Below are 20,567 nucleotides of genomic sequence, written 5' to 3'. Positions count from 1 at the left end.
ACACAACTGTGATAGCAAACAGTCAATCAAATAAATTTTAAAGAGCATCGTGGATGTGCCCAGAACTGAGCTAGGCTATCGAAACAGCGTAATCAAACACAAAGAACCCAGTTCATAATCATAGATTATTATGGCTAGAAGCTGTTGTACTAATATTAAATAATAATAATAGCTGACTATTATAGGTAATATATAACAAAATGTTTTTGCAGATGAAGAAATTGAGACCCAGAAATATTTGGCTTCATATATCCAATATTTGGCTTCATAAAGTTAGCTCAGTCATAACCTAGGTCTTTATTTTATTTCGTATAGTAGAAACTACACATAAGGAAAATGTGAAAACATGTCAAGGAAGATATGGCTGTGTATAGTCACTCAATCTTTAGTTTATTTGGGAAAATACTGTGGTTTGGTTGAGGAAGCATCAGCTTTAGAGTCTAAAAGACCTGCACTTGAATCAGCATTACCTTTTACTAGCTGGCAAAATTATTTAACTTCTAAGCTCTGAGGCTCAGTTTTTCCCTTTGTAAAATAGGGATAAAAGTGTAAGCTGCTAGCATTGCAGTGCTGTAGACAGTAGGTGTTCGAAAGTCAATTGATTCTTTCACTCAAATCAATAGTAATTGGAATTCCTAATATATGCCTGATATATTCTCAGTTAAGCATATAAAAATAAAATAGACATAATTTACCCAGGTGTCCCCCCCCCCAACTTCTCCGAAGAGCTCAGTCTGCTAAGGGAGAGAGCTATGTAAGTACACTACTGTATAGCATTACCATTCAATATTTTTCATCAAAGTTGTGCAGTAATAGAAGTACTGTAGACTCAACTCTATTTGCAGGCATAAAAGGAGAAGCAGAGAGGAAGGGATGGAACCAGAGGAGGCCTGGGAGAGGGGATGATGCTTGGGAAGTATCTAAGAGGATGAAAAGTTTGCCAAGCAGACAGGGTGAGGGAGGTCATTCTGAGCAGAGCAAACAGCTTGAGCAAAGCACAGATTCCTCAAAGAGCATGGCCTTTTCATGGAACAGCAGGAGATTCATCATGGCCTGAGCACAGAGTCCACATGGGGGAGTGGGGAGAAGTGACTTTGGAAAGGCCAGATGGGGCCAGATGGTGAAAGTCTTGGTTTGCCATCTAAGAAGTTAGATTTTTATTTGATGAGGGATGAAGCACCTGTGTCACTGAGGGGTTTTACACAGGACGGGAGACGGTGAGGGAAGGAGTGGAGTTTGACATGGTCAGATTCAGATTTTAGGAAAATTGATCTGGTGGCAGTATGGGGAACATATTAGAGATGAGCAAGAGTAGAAGCAAGGAGACACTTCAGCAGACTTTTTACAACATTCTCAAACTTTAGTGTGCGTCAGAATTACCTGGAAGCCTTGTTAAAACACAGATTGCTGAGCTTTACTATCAGGGTTTTGGATTCAGTAGGTCTGAAATGAGGAACAAGAATTTGCATTCTTAACAAGTTTTCAGGAGCTGCTGCTCCTGGACCCTATTTTGAGAATCACTGCCATAAAAAATGATAAGGGGCTAACCAGGGCCTGTACTGAGGCAGTGAAATAGAGGTGGTGAATGAAATCTCATTGTAAGGGCCTTGTTGATTAGAAACACCCTTACAAGATACAGTTTTGCCTGCTGAGATTTTGCTTGGATAGTATTTCTATGCCTGAGGCATTTGATAATGCTGGAGGATATTAGGTGGAATACAGTGCGCCAGCTGTTGCTTACCAGGGTCAGAGCGAGTCAAAGGGACCCGTGGCCCTCAGTGAATGTTAATATGGTAAGCCCAACTGCCTTGGGAATTTCCTAACTCAAATTCCTTTGTTGTGGTGGTTGTTAAATGAAGTCACTTCAGATTGCGGAAAAGAGACTTGCCCCCGTTGCAAGGCTGGTTATCCAAGGAGATTGGTTGCTGATGTAGGGCATTGCTTTAGAAGAGTTTTGCATTCTGTTCTGTCTACATTCCCTGTGCTTTCAGCTGTATTGTGGTCAAAGAAAAAGAAATCTGGCAGCTTTTTAGTTGTTTCACCATTTCAGTTTGTTTTAAGTAAGCATATACTTTACTAAGAAGGTATGCATGATCATTTTCTTTTGGTTGGACAAGATTTTTCTCCTGTTTTTGTTTATTTGGTGCCAGTGTTTGTTTTTAAGCTGAACATGATCTCTCTAATTATGTTTCATTGTAACCAAGGTTTCTCTTTCCTGTAGTCCTATTGTTGTTCTAGTGAAATGGGCTTCATCTGCTGAGTATAGGAAAAAGGTTTTAATTGACATAATTAACTCTAGGTTGGTTACCTCCGATTTAAAAGAGGCAGTTGATTCTTCCCGAATGTGAAGGTATTGCCTGATAGAGTCGAGCAAGCTGTGTGTAATAATGAAGGTGGTTTGGGAAGAATTTTGTGCTGTTAATTAGTAATGAGATGAGGTAGCCTTCTGTCGGCAGGAGGCTCAGGACACAGGCCTGTAATTGCAATAAGTATAATGGGATTACCTCACACTTGAGACATTGCTCTCACTAAAGGGGGCACAGAGCCTTCCTCACAAACCTGCACTAGTGTTGTAGTGGGATGTTTCAAAGAGAGAATTTATTGTGTAATTTGGAGTGTTTTTCTCTCTTCCTTTTTTTCTGTGGGTGCTGTATGTGTGTGTGTGTCCATAGTGGAGAAGAAGAACATAAACATATTTGCATCTCTCAAGTATTGTGCTTCTAATGGAAGGGCTTTTGAGGGTTGCCTAGTATATGAGACAGCATGTTTAGGATGCTCTAAATGATGTCTGGAATAAATATATTGTACTTCTATAAGCACTTGGTGTGATTGCCTAATATTGCAGCTCATAAATGTTTACTAAGATGAAATATTATTACATTAGTCAGTGTAAATTTCTCCCAGGTATAGGGATAGATTTTGAGCAGGTATTATTAAATGCAATGAATGTTTTGAAAGCATATGTAGAACTTTGAATGCATTTTAATTTCAAAGTAAGAACAGATTTGAGTTAATTAAGCACCAGGGACATTATATGAGACATCAAATTAAGTAACCTCTCTCTCTCTCTGCCTGTGCCTCTGTCTCCTTGCCCCTTCCCTTTCTTTTCTCTCTGTCTCTTTTATTCTTTATCATCCATTCACAAAACTTTGAGTATGTGTTTACCGACTAATGTGTAAGGCACTGTAAGTGTACCAGGACTGATAAGACAAAACTTTTGCCTTCAAGGAATTTGAATTTTAATGTAAGAAGCAGGCAAGTCACTATTCAACCATAAAGCAGTTTGTATCTCCAAGTAGAAACCAAGACTTTTGGATACACCAAAGAAGGAACAAATAATTCTAGCCTGGGAATAGAGAACACTTCATGGAGAATATTGAAAATGAAGTGGTAATAAAGAACAAGAGGATTTTGATAGGAAGAGGAGGGTAGGAGAACCTTCTGGGATGAGAAAACAGGGAAAGCAAAGGGACAAGAGCATTTTACAGAAACTGGGTGTATTTATTTTAGCTGGAGAGTAAGGTATAAGGAGAGGGTACTAAGAGTTCCATCTAGAAAGGAAAGGTTAGGCTAGATTGGGGAGAACCTTGCATATGTGGAAAGGAGCTAGAATCTATTTCTGTAAATAGAAGGTAGACATGAATTGGTAGAAAATTCAAAACCACTTGGACAAGACAATACAGTATAATAGTGGTTAAAAGCACAGACTCCACCAAAGTTTCAAACTCAGGCTTTTGTTTATTGTTGAATATTCTGAACCAGTATTGCTGTTTTCTTTTTCTCCTCCTTTCTTTTGTCGTTTAAGCTAAAAGAATTTTAGCCCCTATGTGTTCATAGAACAAGACTAGAAAATAATAGAGATTTTATTTAGAGTCTTTTGATCCTTACTATGTGCTAGGATTTAAGGAAAACACTGGTTACATAAAGAAGAATAAAAGCCCAATGTTTAAATAAGGAATTGTGCTACCATATGGTAAGGCCATAATGCAAACTCTTTATAAAGTGTTTTTGGAGCATAAATGGATCAATACATTCTAAGAGCTTATGGTCAAAGAAAACATTCCCATTGCCTTGTGATATAGTTAAAAGAAACTTGGACGTAGAACTTGGCCCTTAACTCAGCTCAGTAATGGACAACAAGGAATTTATATTGTGTGTAAACCAAGGGTAAAAAAACAGGGTTGAGGGGCCGGCCCCGTGGCTGAGTGGTTAAGTTAGTGCGCTCCACTTCGGAGGCCCAGGGTTTCGCCGGTTCAGATCCGGGGTGCAGACATGGCACCACTCATCAGGCCATACTGAGGTGGCATCCCACCTGCCACAACTAGAAGGACTCACAACCAGAAATATACAACTATGTACCGGGGGGCTTTGGAGAGAAAAAGGAAAAAAATAAAATCTTAAAAAATAAATACAGGGTTGAGTGATACCCTAAGTGTATAAGTGGGGTAAGGGTTAGGGAAATAGGAAGTTCATCCCCAGGTGATATGGGTGAAAAAAAAAAATCAATTTTATGAGTTTCATGTAGGAAGACTTCCTGGAGAAGGTAGGATTCTAGTGCTGTTTAAAAGTCTGGAAAATAATATACTGACAGATAAGGTGGGAAAAAAGCATGTCATGACCTTATGAATTCTGGCACTGTTGGAGAAGGCAGAGGGAGCCAGTGAGAAATGAAGAGGTGAGGGGAAACTGAGACAGCTTCCTAAAGAAGGCCTAAAAAGGCAAGATGGGCAGAGAACATGGGCTTGGGTGGGGTTGGAGGGTGTGTGCGGTACCCTAGTGAATGACTTCAGACTCCGAGAAAGTAATAAAGAGTCCAAAATTTCAGACTGACCTGGAAGGCAAATAAATGATTGTCCTGGGGAGGAAAGGAAGTGCTGATGATGGACTATCTATGATAAGGAAAAGTCTGTGATAGTTTGGGGAAGACTTTGGTACAAGGGAAAAAGGCAAGGATATTAGCATCTATTGAGCCTTTACTCTGTACCAGGCATGATGTTAGATACTGTCTATGTTTTGTCTCATTTCATCCTCACATTAATTCTGTGGGGCAGATATATTTATCCCTATTTTACAAGTGGGAAATCTGAGGTTCAGATTAACAACCCTCTCAAGATCCACAGTCAGTAAGTGTGAATTAAGAAATCCAAGCAAAGTAGTCACAATCAGAAAGTTTAAATTCAGGACTTCCACTAAACCACACCATATGCTCATCTATATTAATCCGTTCATTCACTACCTAATCACCAGGCCCTTATGGTGGACGGGACATTGTGTCACTGTACTTACATTCTTGCTCTGCACCTACTAGCTGTCTAATCCCGGAAGAGCCACTTTTCTGTGACAATTTTCTAAACAGTTATATAGACTTTTATGAGGATTACATTTTGTAACATTTGCAAAGATGCCACCTATGACACATGGTGGCCAATCAGTTTTGGTTGAATCTAAATTTATATTTCAGCAATTGCCGAGTAATCACAAATTGTTATTATCTATTCTCCAAGGAAACACAAGGATCAATATGTGGCATCATTTTATTAGTTTCTTTCAGTTATTTCTAATGTGCAATACTGTAATGATTATGAAGATGATATTGGTAATGATAATGTTAGTAATAATAGCAGTAAGCTTTTATAAAGTACATACTCTGTGCCAGGACCTGTGTTAAGATAATGCTTAAATTATTTCGTTTAATCCTCAAGAAAAGCACATGAGTTAGAACTATTTGTATACCTATTTTATGTATATGGAAAGTTAGGCTTCAAAAGGTTGAGTGACTTTGCTAAGATCACACAGCAATAAGTGGTAGACTAGGATCTTAACTCCCAGGATGGCTTACCACAAACCACACGCTCTTAATCATTAGGCGATACTACCTTCCTATTTAACAGGATATGTTTTTAGAGTCCGAGTTGTCAGTATAATTCAGGCCACCCTTTCTCCCTGTTAGTCTGAATTAGCAAACTTGCACTCTGATTCATGCTCTTTGCAGTTGATTCTTGCTGTTCTAAATGGTTTGACTTAAAGGAGACAGTGCCATTTTCTTCCTTAAGTGAAAAAAGAAAAAAATAAGAAAAAAATTGTTTTGCTGCATATTCATAGACATCCCACAGTACACGTCTACTAAAACACTGATTTATTTGGACGGAAAATGTGAGACACAATTTCTTCTTGTTTGGGGAACATTTTTCTTAACAGCATTGAATGTTAGTCTTTCTCTCTTGCTAAACTATCCAGGAGCAAGGATTTTAGGGTTGATTTTTGACATGTATCTTGAAGAGACTAAAATAGACCAAAGAGGACTGAAATGAAATAAAGAAAAAAAGGATATTGGTGTCAAGACTGGGGCAGCAAGTGGAGAAGGGGGTTGTATGAACCTTTGGATGTTTTAGGTTCTACATATTTAGAATTTGAAATTCAAAGGAAAAAAAGGAAAGAAGTGGGAGGGGGTCAATGATTAGTTTTCAGAAATCCAGTATAGTAGTTAAAATTATTAGAGAAGGATGAGGAAAAAAATAACAACTGTAACAGCTAACATTTATTGATAGCTTATGATGTGCTGCGCCCTGAGCAAAGCATTCAAGATATCATTAACTCATTTGATCCTCTCCACACATGTAGCAAGTACGTATTATGATCACTGCTTTATAGGTGAGAAACTGAGTTTTGGAGCAGTGAAATAACCTGAAAAAGATCACACAGCTGGTAGAACCAGAATGAAGCCCATTTCTGTCTGGCCCTAATGTTTTGCCCACTGACTACCATCTTGACCATAAGAAAGAGTGAGTCAAACCTCAAGGTCCAGCAGGAGCTCCCGAGCCTCACTGGCCCTGACCACACCTGCTCCTAATCCTCGCCTTGAGATCATGGATCCTAATTTTCAGAACTGTGACAACATTAGCAATGTTGCACCTGTTCATTCATTAATAATGAAAGAATTTGGCTTTCAGAGTTTGGCAGGTGTTTCACTGAGCTGCGTGGTCTTCAGCAGCACACTTTCCTGATGCTTATTGCCTTTGTGTATAAAATGGGGAAATATAATTTGAAGATTCTATAAGATTAATATAAAACTTTTACACAGTGCCTTGCACTTGATTAGTGTTCATAAAAGCAGATAAAATATAGTAGTATTAATAATATCATGTTTTTAGCACAATGCCTGGCTCCCAGAAGGTGCTCAAAAAATGGTTATCCATAGATTTTACGTTGTGATCCTTATCAGCCTCTGACTCTGGGAAAATTAAAAGACACATGCAATGGCATCCATAGTTCCACCCAAAGAGATGGGTCATCTGTCCTTACTAATAATAATCACCTTTCTAAGACAAGTTCTAGTGTGTGACAATGCTACAGTAAAGCTTCTGGAATAACATCTTTATTAAATAAAAGCTGTATGCCTTTAGGGGGATAGTAGTGCACATTGTATAATCCTCTGCTTTGCATATTGAAATCCAGCTGCTAGACCTTGCAAAAGGAATTCAGAGGCATCTTAAGTGGAGGATGACCTTCACATTTTCATAAAATAAATGATTAATGTGGAGACCATTAATTCCACCCATATTCTATTCCCCAAACAACTTCATCTATCCTTAAAAAAGCCTCTCACTTTCAAGGATAAATGATACATATTTTTAATACAATTATGAACAATCAGGTATGTAATTTATATTTGTTATGCATAATAAAATACATAATTAAACATCCCTTCATAGTTAATCAAGGCATTAAAACCTGGAAGTGGCAAGAAGCTACTCTACAGCAGCATCCTGAGTTGGAGAGATTATTTATAAACAGTCTCAATCTTAGGACTGTTTTTATTCCTGTTCCGTTTTCCCCAAGTGTGGCTGGATAGGTCAGTCTTGATTGTATATTGCATTTGGATATGTGCTTTAAGAAGAGTGATCAAAGGCCTCTCACCCAAGCTGTTCAGATAAAACCTAAGGAGTCAAAAGTTTAGCCCCTGTATGATAATCCATTTCAAAACAATCAAATAGAATGGATTTTACCACAGATGTCAATAAGTTAGCCCAAGTTTGTGCCTCTGACAATTTGTGCATTGAAACCCTATGGTGGATAAAATAGAGGATAAACCATTTCTTTTATGGCTGTGCTGCTATAGTAAAAACAGAAATTTAAGATCACCTACCTAACTTGTAGATCTTATCAGGCATGATGAGCAGGTAGCTGAACAGACCTTACTGAATATTAATGACAATGATTATAATAAAATAATAAGAGGAAACATTTGCCAGATCCGGTGTGAAGCACTTTAGATATACCCACTTATTTAATCTTCACCATAGTCCTGTAAAGTAAGTATTGTTATTCTTGTATTACAGATGAGGAAACTGAGGCACAGAGAAGTTAAGTGATCTATCATGTATGTTATAATATGATCTGTTGTATAGGTTAAAAAACTGAAGAACGCAATAGGAATTGCATGTGATTGTTGTTTTCTGCGTGTGTAAAAGATAGGTGTTGTCTTGGAACTGGCTGGGGTTTGCCTTTGATGTTGCTGTTGATACCACGATAAGGAGGACACACACATAATAGATGTTCTATACCATTGAGTAAAATTGAAGGTTCCCAGCAGGATCTCAGCCAGTTTCCTCCTGGAGGAGTCAGAATGTCTGAGTTGATGATTATACTGAAGAAGAAAAACTCTTCTGAATTACCATATCTGTCAGGGAGAAGGATGGATAAGTGCGGAGGAAAGGTTCACTGAGCTGCCCTCATCAGAAATAATCATATTCCTTATTTTCAAGTAATGCCCCATTTGATAGCTGGTGTCAGCAGGTATTGATTGAGTGTGTTCTGAAAACCTGTGACCGAACCCTGCAGGGAGTTTACTGAGTGTGCCGGCTCCTCAAAACACACAGGCAATCTGAGAGCAGTGGGGTGGACTTGACTGTGTCTAGCTCAGTTTCCATGAGTGCTTCGTGCATCTTGGGGTTGAATGTGATAGTGAGGGCACATTACATTTCTGAATTTCTTTGGTGTCTACCCTTATGCTACCACAAAACCGCTCTCTTTGTTTTAATGCCACTGGGCTGCCTGACATTCTTCAAATATACCATCTACTCTTAAGGCTCTTCTGCCTCTGCACATGCCTTTGTTTTTGTCCTGGGAAGCTCTTAACTGTTCCCTGAGACCTAAGTCAAGTATCACTGTGGACCTAGTCGTTGCGTTTACATAGTATGTGCTCTCTGCTTTGCTTCTTTCATAGCTGTAGACTCAGGTGTAGGCATGATGATTAATGATGATTACAGGCAAGGAGAGACAGAGGAATGGGCTAGGTCTGGAGCGCCCTGCATGGAAGAGGGGATCTAGGACCGAGGCATCTGACAGCAGGCGGTAGATCCAGTTAATGAGGCAGAGGAGCCTGAGAAGGTCATTCATTCATCATAATTCAGTGTCAGGCGCTGTGTCAGTTAAAGGAGATTGGAAGACTTCTTTCTAGCCTTCAAAGCACATAGAGCAGGAGGAATCTTAGACGAAGGAGCGTGAGTGCCAGGAAGTTGTTATCTTGGGGGTCTCCTATAGATCCTACATGCTGGGCTGTGCTTCTGGAATAGGACTCCAGTCCTTAGGACAGAAGCCACTAGAGTAAGCCAACAAAAAGCCCTGTCTTGGGAACTGGAGTATAGGAGAATGAGGGAAAATTAAAGCTTAAAACCATGGGGCCGGGGCCAGCCCTGTGGCCGAGTTGGTTAAGTTTGCACAGTCTGCTTGAGCAGCCCGGGATGTGGCTGGTGCCGAGCCTGGGCACTGACATGGCACTGTTCATCAAGCCATGTTGAGGCAGGATCCCACATAGCACAACCAGAAGGACCTACAACTAGAATATACAACTATGTGCTGGGAGGCTTTGGGGAGAAGAAGAAGAAGAAAAGAAAAAAGAAGATTGGCAACAGAGGTTAGCTCAGGTGCCAATCTTTAAAAAAATAAAAATACGTGGGACGTTTCTTGGGGCAGGTGCTTTAGCTGGCAACATAGCAGTCCATTTAGAAGGGTGGCTGGTGCTCAGCTCCCTCACGTGGGGCCCAAAGAAGTTTAAAATAACTCTTTGCTTTATGTCCCTACTGAGCTGGGATCTATTTTGTTTGTCCCTAACTTTGTCACTTGGTAGCTATGTGACTTTGGGCAAGTTTTTTAACTTCAGCCTTGGCTGCTTCATCTAAAATCAAGATTAATAATAATTATTTCTCCAGATTATTCAGAGAGATGAATGGACATTTAACTCATTATACAGTGTCTCATGTATAGCAAGGTCTCAAGTAATGCAGGTACCATCATCATCATCACTGTCACCATCCCCATCACTATCATCAATATTATTACCACTTACATATTATGGGACAGACTTTAACTGAGCCCAGCTATAGGGTGCTAGAGATTGCAGATGCTGAAACAGGAATTCACACACTCCTCCGTTATGACATGACACTCATGCCTAAACTTTATGTCAATGCTGTGGAACTTCCGTTTGTCTGTTTTATTGGATTATAAATCCCAAGTACACAGTGTCTGGCACAATTAGCGTATGTTGAACAAAAGAATGACTCAGCCAGAAAAAAGGTCCAAAAATGTCCCAAAATCTGTAATAAGAAATAAAACCAGTCTATCGTTTGTTCACTTTTATTTACTGGGATTTCTAAACTTAATTAAAGGAAATATTAAGATACAATTGTGGCATAGTAATGATATTTGAAATGTGAAACTATGTGCTATGTGATGCTGTGATACTAGGGACACTTAGTCCAGAACCATTGGGCATGATCTTATGCTCTCTGCGCTCCTCACCAAGTGGAAACATGTTTCATTCTATTAAATAAACTATTGAACCCTAGCTCCACCATCCATTGACCTTTTATTTATTTCTTCCACACTAATCTAAGAGTGAATGAAACAAAAAGCAGATCACAGATGTTTTCTAAATTGTCTTAAATGGTAAGAGAGTCATTGTCTATTTTCTCATTGGAATTAATTGGATACTTGTATGACTAAGATATATATGATCCATTGATTTTAATTTTATTTGTAATAAATGTTGCTGTCCATTTTTGGTAGATTTCCAGCTCTAGTCATCATAAGTAAGGAGGCATCTGCCTATTTTGTTATTTTCTGAGAAGATAATATATGTCCACAGAGCCAGCAAATTTGTATTCATAAACATCAGCGTATAAGGAGCTGTTGTGTCAGGAACACTGAAAATGTGATAAATATTAATTTCTAGCCTGGTATTTTGTCAAGGATTTTTAAAATCAGCATTTTGTGTTTTTGTTCTTGCCCTTGGAGTCTTCTAAATGATAGAAATAAAAATAGGAGGTCTTTAATGTGTCTTATTTCCATGTTTAGAGGTCTGCCAATATTTTGTTTTTCTACATGATGTGATTCTACCCTTGATTATTGAAGAGCTGGGTTTCCTGCCTTTTCATCGCATAGCTCTAATTTTTTTAGGTGTGTGGAACAAGGGTATGTGTTTTTACCTGACTTTATTTTTAGAAATCAGTACTCACTGTTTCTCCAAGCATAAAGTCACAAGAAAATGGCATTCTATAAGTAAAATCAGAGGCAAAAATATTCTAAGAACTTTAATATGTTATTCATAAGCTTTTAAAAGAAAAAATATCTTAGAGTTTGTGTTTAAAAGAAATGATAAATTCACATGCTGGAGTCATTGATTGATGTTTTCTATCTTGTTTTGAGTGGGCTCCCAAAGGATCTATCCAAATTGACTGGTGACTTTTCAGTCACAAGATTCTAGCCTCTGGTAAAAACCCATCCTTTTGGTCCGTGGATATTTGAAATGTTCATGGGGAGTGAGGTTGAAGCCAGCCGATCTGTGGTGTAAGTCCTAGGTTTGAATCCCAGATTTGTCATCCCTAACCACCTGTGTGACATGGGCTGAGTCACTTAACCTCTCTGAGCCTCACTTTCTCCATCTCTGAAATAGAGATAATGATACCTACTCCATATATTTGTTGTGAGAATTAACAGAAGTAACATGGTGATATGTTAGATTGCTTGTCTGTCAGGGCTCAGGAAATGATGAGCTCTTCTTGCCTGGAAGATTCCAGTCCAGCTTCTGCCGCTCACGCACTATATGATTTTTCTGGTCCCAGTTTTCTATTCTGTGAAAAGATGGCATTACGTTAAATAGCCTTGTGTCACTAAGAGTTCTATAAAGTCTCAATTTTAATTCTCCTGTCAGAAAAGGAGAAACTGGAAGCTTCTTATATGGTCTGTGCTCTGTCTTTGCCTCTGTACTTCCTGGTAAGGGGAGGGAGGAAGTGTGGCATACCTACAATATGCAAATGGACCATTTTCAGAGAATCAAGAAAAAAATATGATTGCACTAAAACAGTTCAATACGTTTATCTTAAATGATTCAGAAAGCAATTTGGGACATGGTTACAGTGCTGGCACTGATAAGGAGATGGAAAGAGAAGAGGCTTGGGTTGGGATACTTACTAAGTGATCCTTGCTCCTCACTAAGTGGCATTGGAGAAGCAATCACTTTGTATAAGTCTTATTTTCCGTTTATTTAAGATAGAACAAAGATTCCTAACTTGTAAAGATTAAATGTGGTACCTGTAGAAAATAGAATACGTAATGCATGAAACACATTGCATGTACTTAAGGAATGTTATTTTTCTTTTTTATCATCCTGCTCACTTCTCTAGATGGCCCTCATGATTTCCCTGCCAACAATTCCACTCTTACTTGATAAAAAAGGCTTCAAAAAGGAGCCACAAAAAAGATCGAGATTCTACACTTGATATTGACTAGGGTGGAGTGATGTTGCCAGGAAAAATCTGTTGAGGAGAGAAAACCACTGGCACAGAGGACCCTCTTGTTCTTACAGTGAACATGATTCCTCTTGATTGTCAAATGGCTCTTCTATTGATCATGCTCTCTGGTTAGGGCTCTGGTTTGTAGGGAAAAACAGAGGAGCACTCAGGGAAGAATCATGGAGGGATAGAAGAGAAAGGCTTTTTTAAGGGAAGTGCAGAGAATTCAATATTGCTGGAACATAATGTGCAAGGAAACGAGTAGAAGGAGTTGAGACTTGAGTAGAAAACAGGGGCCAGATCACAGAAGGCCTTACAAATAGTGAGTCATCGGAGAATTTTAAACTCCAGAGTGACGTGATCAGATTAGTAGCAAGATCATTCTGTCAGTAGTGTGGAGGATGAATTGAAGGAAGGTGAGACTGTAGACTTAAGATCAGCCAGAGACTTGCTGCAGACGTCTACTGAGAAATGACAAGGCCCTGAACCAAGGTAGCAGCAGAGGGAAAACTCTGGTTTGCAAGATATTTTAGACGTTAAAGTTGACAGACTTGATGACTACCTGAATGTAGGAGGTGAAACAGAGCTGATATCTAGGGTTATTCTCAGGGCTCCAGGTTGGCCCATTAGGTCAGGGCTACCTCTGAGATCCCAGATGCCTTTGCTTCCATGACACTCTCGCTAGGGTGCATTGGTAGGAAGAAGCCACTTCTTTTGCAACAATTCCATTGTGTTCTTGTTGTACCGCACTTATTGCGTACCTTGAATTATAATTATTTGTGTGCACAGCTATCTCCCCCAATTGATTTTAAACTCACCAGGATGAAGATCTTCTTTGATATATCCTTGAATCTCCAGTAAGGGCTGGTCAATTGTCTTAAATATGTGTCAGTTGTTACTTCACTACACAGATATATTTGGCATAAGTTCAATGTCTTCTTCTAGGCCAGAGATTAAATTGTTTTTAAAGGCATTGATCTCAGGAATGTCTCCTGTGGAATGCCATTTATGCTTCATTGGATGATTCATTACTAACCACATTCTGATTTTTTCTTTCTCTTAATTGGTTAATTGCTCTGAATCCCTACGTCATCAAGTTTACTGGCACCTGGGAGAGAAATTCAAAAATATTATTCTATTTGGAATAAATCAAAGCTATTGTCTCCTCCTGGTTCTTTACATACTTCTATGTCCTTGAAGGAGATTAGATTAATCTAACAGGATCTATTTAGCTTGAAAAGGTGCTGGCTGTACGTTAGTACCCTCATTTCTTCAAGATGCCTGCAAGTGATTCTGTGATCTGGTCTTATAGAACTCTAATTTATGAAAAGCAAGTCTACAAGGGTGACAGAGTAAACTGAAAAGGACACTTCTTGACTATGACGAGGGAAACCTGGGCTCTAGTGTGGTTTTGCTGTAGGCTATTTGTGTAGCGTTAGAAAAGTTGCTTCCCCATTTCAGCTTCAGTGTCCTTATCTATAAAATGAGACTGTTAGAGCTTCGTATATAACTCCCCAGTTTTCAAATACCATTAGATGTGTTAAAGTGGACTGGACAAACCTAGCGATATCCCCAAGACCATCTTTCTCTATTAAATGTGCCCACTCTTATCAGAATGGGGAAGGAAGCCGGGCAAATCTGGATGGGCCCAGAATCTAGAAGTAGAAGGAAAAAAAACAAAACAGACCTAGGTCCAGAGGTTTTTGGGAAATAGGCCAGTTGGCCAGGCAAAGCACAAGCAAAGAGTGTGGCCTTGGAGAGCAGGTGGTCATCTAAACAGTCAGATGGCAAGGGGTTGGAGGGGGGATGGTGGCCACAGCAGGCAGGCAGTGAAAGGCAGAGAAAGAGCCCAGGAGCATGCTTGCTCAAGAATCAGAATCATGGAAGTCTGTCAGGGATTAGCAGGGTCCTGGCCACCTGCCTGGGTTCATGGGCAGGGCAGAAATTAAAAAGGGAGAGAGAGGAGGGGGATAAACAAGAGCAAGACACAGTTCCAGGTTTGGTGAGCCTGACATATTAGGCAGGTCTCCAAAAGAGAGATTCGGGCAGAGTAGAGCAAGACAGAAGGCGAGTTCTCAGAACTGGGCCACCAGGTGGGGGCTAAATTGCAGAAGCCGAATTATAAGAACTGGGACAAAAGGTCAGAGCTGGAAAAACAGAAGAAAGGTTAATGCTGAGGCCTCAAGTTTTAGAATTTGAGCTACTGTAAGGTCTTTTCTAATCCATAGCTTTTAGGAAGCAATGATTTCTCCTATCTTTCAACTGTCCATCTTCGACTGACTGACAGTCTCTTTTCCCTCCCCCACCCTCTCCTCTCCCCTCATTCTCTCCATCCTCATCACTTTTGTTGGGAATTTACTAAGTTCACAGTATGAAAAAATAAGGAATGTTCTCTGGAAGGATAGCTAGAAATAAGAAAATGTAAAATCACAATACAATGTGATAAATGCAGCAGAGAGGAAGAGGCGAGGTATAGAGAGGGCCGAGGAGTAAGAAGCCAGTCCACAGGAAGGGAGGAAGACATCCCAGAAGAAGCACTCTTTGAACAGAGCCTTGAAGGGCAGGTGGCAGTTCGCCAGGTAGAGAGGTAGGACAGGCCAGACTGGGCAGAGAGAACTGTGTTTATGTGTAGGTATGTAGTTAAGCAAGGAATGGACATGTTCAGGGAATAAGGGGTTAAGTGTGGTGATAGCTGGGGGGGAGGAGGGGTGGCTTGTCACAGATCAATGAGTGAAGTAACTGGGGAATTTTCAGAAAGCAGGTGGCATTAGAGTTGTTATAAGGAAGATAACACTCTTGGCAAGCAAGAGGAGATCATAGAGTATGAAGAGGGTGGGAACAGTGAAACCAAGAAGGAGGCCATTGCTCATGGTCCTGGCAAGAGATGACAGGAATGGGACCAAGGCTGTGGCAGAGGAGATTAGCCGAAACATCAGATTTAAGGGACAGAAGCAAGGAGTCCACAAAGCTGCAACCTGACTGAGTCGTAGGCGATTGCTAGGAGTCAGGGCAGACAACTGGGAAACAGGATTGAGTCTTTCCTTAACTGTCACTCTCTCACTGAAGCCTTCTCTGGCTTCTTGTTCAGTACCACCCTCACCGCGTTCCCAGACTCCCTCTCTGTCTTTTTTTTTCTCGTTTGTACTTTCTAGTATCTATCATACCACATATTTTATTTATCATGTTTATTATCTATCTCCTCCCACTAGAATGTAGCTCTCTGAGAGCAAAGATTTTATTATTTAAGATAACTGTTGTACCTTTATATCTTTAGCACTTAGAAAACTCCTTGGCATACAGTAGACAGTAAATATTGAATGAATGAAATCAAAGCACCAGCAGCCATGGACCGAAACTTATAGCAAGGAAAGACAACAATCATAGAATATTCACTATTAAAGGAGCTCTAGAGACCAGACTAGACCCTTCATTTTACAGAAAACAGAAATAATTTGCCCAAGGTCACACACAGAGCATGTCAGGCAGAGCTAATAGGAAGTGAAGGGTCTGTGAGTGTGTGGGGCCTGGTCTCCCTGGGGAGGGCTGATTGACATGCTAGAAAGGGAATAAGGGTGAGGCACTATGACCTGGCTGTTGAAAAGACACTGCAGTTATAGGTCATTTCCGATGTTACCGAGCTGAAACTTACCAACATAAAACAGATAAATCATTTGATTTCCTTTTATAACTGAAACAATTGTTTCTTTCTTCCAAGGACTATTCTCATCCATTTTGTCCTTTGTCTGTGCCTATTTGTAAATCCCCTCCCTCTCCAGCATTGTTAGACGAATAAAGGATCCTCTGAACTTGGGCTCATATATCAACACTGTATCTTTTCTGTAACATAATAGTGTTTCTGTTTCCTTCTTTTTTCTTTATCTGTCAGTAAACATCAAAACTCAGTGAACATCAAGCCATTGATCTGTAAAATGTGAATGACATTTGGTTATTTTTCATATCTAGAAATATTAAAAAGATTCTAAAAGGTATGAGGATTTGAAAATTATGAGAAAAGTTAGATTACTGCTTTATTTTTTCAAGTCTGCTCATTTGTTCATTCTCTCCTTACTTTCTTCATTTATTCTCTTGTTCAATATGTTTCCTTAGCACCTACTAGCTATAGAGGGTTGGGTTGTGGGGAGTACAAAACTAAATCAAGAGTTTACAGCTTAGTAAGAGAGATAGGAAATAAGGCAAAAACAACTTTGAATCATTCAATAAGCATATGTCTAATTTGTGTTCTATTTATTTATATTTAAGTAATTTAACAAATATTTACCCAATAGCTACTGTGTATCCAGGCACTGCATTAGGCAATGTGGTTTTAGTAGGAAGTAAGACAAACACAAGTCCCTGACCTTATGGAAGTCACATATTAGTTAAGGCAACAAACACTAAATGTTTGTAGTATGTGCTGCAAAGGAAGAGCGTGGAGGTGCTATTTTTGCCTAGGCAATAAGGGAAGTTTCTTCAAAGAGGTGATGTTCAAATTGAACTCTGAAGGCTGAATGAAAATGAACTAGGTAAGGAGAGGTAGAGATGGGGAGAAGTCTAGGTAGAAGCAAAAGCATGTATGGAGGCCCTGAGACAGGAAGGGCATGTGGATAAGAGCAGCCAGAGGAAAGTTAGACTAGAGCAGTATGCAAAGACCATATCATACAGAACGCCATAAACCACATCATGGGTTTTACTCTTCTTTTCCAGAGCAATGGGAAGTCAATAAAGGTTATAAACACAGGAAAGCAATGGCAAAATTTGAAATTTGGAGATTGGATTAGAGTGATGCAAAAGTAGATAGAATGGGAAAAAATGAGGATCATAAGAGAGACGTAGAAATGTTACAATAAAAATTCAGAAGACTAGGAAGATTACTTCCTTCTGAGAATGTTGAAGAAGTATTCATGGAAGTGGCTTTGGACCTGGGATTTGAGGAAAGAATAGGATTTAGACATGCAGGAATGGGGCTGTAAGTTATCAAGGGTGTTTTCAACAGAAGGCCAACACATGGAAGGTCAGGGAGATGTGAAAGCATAGGTGACTTATGGGGAACAGGAAGCCTATAATTCTGGCTGGAGCATAGGACAGACGCTTGAATTATATGAGTGGGAAATAGATTAAAAAGTAGAAGTAAGGGTAGAAGGGTTTGGATATTGTGCTATTTGAATTTTATTATGAAAGCAAACAGGAGTCATTGAAAGGTTCTGAGCCCACAAGTGCATACTCATATCTGTTTTCAGGGAGATTAATCACATAGCAAAATGTAAGAGGGATTGGAAAGAACAGAGGCTGGAGGCAATGAGAACAGTTGGGAGTCTAGCGCAAAAGACTTGGCTGGAGCCCATCAAGGCTTGCCTCAGGGTGGTGACAGTGGGAATGGAAAGGATACAAACGATATTATGGAAGTAAAATGAACAGGACTAGGCAACTGGTTAGCTACCAGGGAACATAGAAGAGATTTAAATACTTCATAGCATTGTCAATACCTCACTTTACTTATTCTTTAGTACAAACTTTTGAGGTAATTTATAAATTTGGTACTCTGGAATGCAGACTGATAACCACGTGATATCTTGCCCACATGCCATGAATAGCTGTGTCACTATTGTAGCAGTTTTTGAGTGACTCCCAAATGGACTGGGTTTTAAATGTTAACCTATTAACAATTATCTCCGTGTCCTATTAGCAATCAAGTGAACCATCTGTTCCTACCAAAGAGGATACCTTCTAGAAAATGAATTTGAGAATGGTGAAGTGTTAGATGTTTAAAAAACCCAGACTGAGAGCATTATTTTATAGCACTGCATACTCTAGAAAAAAAAAAGATAATCGGAGTGGGAAGGAATTTCTCCTTTTTAGTTATATAAAGCTTGTGCTAAGATACATAAGATATGTAGTGAGTTTTATGACTTAATTTTGTATTGCCAACTTTTTTTTTTTAAAGTGAAGACTAATCATGACATGATTTGAATGGGAAGGCAGTGCCACTAGTAGAAAAAGCTGTTGACTTGGAAAAAAAGAACAAAATTTGAGTTTATCTCTGTTGTCTATTAATGATATAATCTATGTTTTCACTTAACATCTCTCAACCTTAGATTTCCCGTCTGTAATATGAAGATACTAGAACCTACCTTGCCTCATAGAGTTGTTGTAAGGATCAAGTGAGTTGATGTATGTGAGAGTGATACCCAAAGTGTATCATAACATCATCAGACCTAGGAGGTACTTGATTGTAAAAATTGAAGCTGTCATGGAACCAGATCTGTGAACCTCTAAACATATATCATTGGCTAACAGGGAAATGGAGTCATATTAGGTAATAAAGGTTGATAGATAAGAAAGCTTCATCACAGGGCTAGTCTGGTGGCGGAGTAGTTAAGTTCTTGCACTCCGCTTCGGTGGCCTGGGGTTCGCAGATTTGGATCATAGGTGTGGACCTAGCACCACTTGTCAAGCCATGCTGTGGCAGCATCCCACATAAAATAGAGGAAGATTGGCAACAGATGTTAGCTCAGGGCAAGTCTTCCTCACACATACAAAAAAATTAAAAAGAAAAGCTTCATCACAAATTGCGAGATCCTCATTAGAGTTCCAAAAGATAACTGATCATGGTATGTGTTGTGTCTACATCTTCATTGTGTAGAGCAATGATTTTTAACGTGTGGTCCCTGGACTAGCAACATCTGCAAAACTAGGAACTTGTTAAAAATGCAAATGATAGGACTTCACCTGAGACCTATGCTGAGTCAGAAACTGCGGATGGCCCTGAGCATTTTGTGATGTAAACGTCTCTCCAGGTAATTCTCATGGAAATTAAAGTTTGAGAACCACTGATACAAAGAAGCTGAACTCTGTAGTCAAACCTAGAGTCAAATGCTGGCTCTGACCTTTAATTGTGCAGTGACCTTGAACTTGTTCCTTAACAGTAACTGCCACAGTTTCCACACTGCAGTGGAGGACTGAGAGGGACTATATAAATATATTTTACCCCTCTTAAAATACTAGCCTGCTAGCTGGGCTGACATAGTGTTTGTTAGTTCTGCCTACATAGAGCTTTTATTGCTGTCCACCCCCTCACCCATTTTTGCAAAATTTCTTTGAATGGAAATGATTTTAAACGAATTGGGATTTTGCTTAAGCTATTGGACCACAGAGAGGAATACCTTATCTGAAAACTCAAATTTACTAGGAAAAAACAAAGCCAGGTTTTATTTTTGACATTAAAAACATAATTTTCAAACTGTATAGGCTACTTCTCAGAAAAGTACAACTTATGCCATTAAAATTCATATTAGTGTCTATACTTTGTGACAGTTCATCTGTTTCAGACATACCAAACATGCGAATGAAAGATAGCGCTATGAAGATGACTTAGTTCTCTTCAGAAATGTGTCTAGCTAGAGTATAGTAGTTAAGTTATTTGGGGTCACCGCCCAAATGACCTGGTTGCATAGCACAAAGATGAAGGCATGGGACCAGGTCTGAGTCCAGTATACTTTCTTCTGCTAGAAATAAGCTCCATAGATATTTACATTGAACACTAAAATATTAATAAAGAGCACCAAAGCAATCCTCAGTGAAGCTGCTTAGACAGTGAGGCCAGAGGAGATTCATCTATTCAATGACTGTTTAGAGAGCACCTACCATGTGTTAGGCATTTTGCTAAGCACTGGGCAAACAGAAGTAAACAAAACAGAAACAGTTCTCGTCCTCATTGAAGGAACAGCATAGTGCGGAGAAGGACATTAAACAAATGATCACAAAAGTAAGTACATA

The 20,567-nt window shown here is 39.4% G+C and overlaps 1 protein-coding gene across 2 annotated transcripts in view; it reads left to right on the top strand.

The window, feature by feature from the left end:
• The window catches only part of DLG2 (discs large MAGUK scaffold protein 2), a 1,814,300-nt gene that overhangs the window by 1,000,116 nt on the left and 793,617 nt on the right, over window positions 1–20,567 (top strand). The gene's annotated exons all lie outside the window — the stretch shown is intronic.

This window comes from Equus quagga, chromosome 14 (genome assembly GCF_021613505.1).
Source record: "Equus quagga isolate Etosha38 chromosome 14, UCLA_HA_Equagga_1.0, whole genome shotgun sequence".
NCBI lineage: Eukaryota > Metazoa > Chordata > Mammalia > Perissodactyla > Equidae > Equus > Equus quagga.
The sequence above is the reverse complement of the archived record's forward strand: the minus strand, read 5'-3'. Positions and strand labels throughout refer to the sequence as shown.